The sequence below is a fragment of the Sinocyclocheilus anshuiensis genome, unplaced genomic scaffold (assembly GCF_001515605.1).
Source record: "Sinocyclocheilus anshuiensis isolate Anshui unplaced genomic scaffold, SAMN03320099.WGS_v1.1 scaffold119, whole genome shotgun sequence".
Classification (NCBI taxonomy): Eukaryota; Metazoa; Chordata; class Actinopteri; order Cypriniformes; family Cyprinidae; genus Sinocyclocheilus; species Sinocyclocheilus anshuiensis.
Window position 1 is genome coordinate 1,326,193 of NW_015549581.1, and position 547 is coordinate 1,326,739.

A 547-nucleotide genomic window follows, 5' to 3' on the forward strand; every position below is an offset into this window, starting at 1 on the left:
TACATAAACTTTGCGCTGTCGAACGCCGGATCGGCTTTCACCATGGACGAAGTGGAGTCCAGCCCGGGGTCATCACATGTGGTTGCCGCAAGCCCGCCGGCCACTCCTTCGTCGAATCTGCCGGCTGCACCGTTCTCAAGACCGCCGGCCGCCGCTCACTCAAGCCCGCGGTGTGTGACGCTGTGTGTTTCGTTGTGAAAGCGAAACTACTTCCAAAAGAGGACACGACTAGAAATCAGTGGTTAAGTTGTATTTACAACACTGTTCCAGAACAAATTTCTAGGGGGGAAAAAAGTAGGGCCCTATTGTTCAAAATGTTGAAATTGACACTTTTGGACTTATTTTTATACTGAAAAATGTTTTTGTAATTACACAAGAGAGTAAGGTACCAAAAAAAGGTACCGTTGGGTACCGGCACCGAAATTCAGGTACCGATACCGGTTCCGTACCGGTTAAAATGTGAACGGTAGCAACGTGTAAGTATAAGTCATTATAATCCGTAATTATGTCCCCACTGGATGCAACAAATGCCTCGTTTATCGTTTAT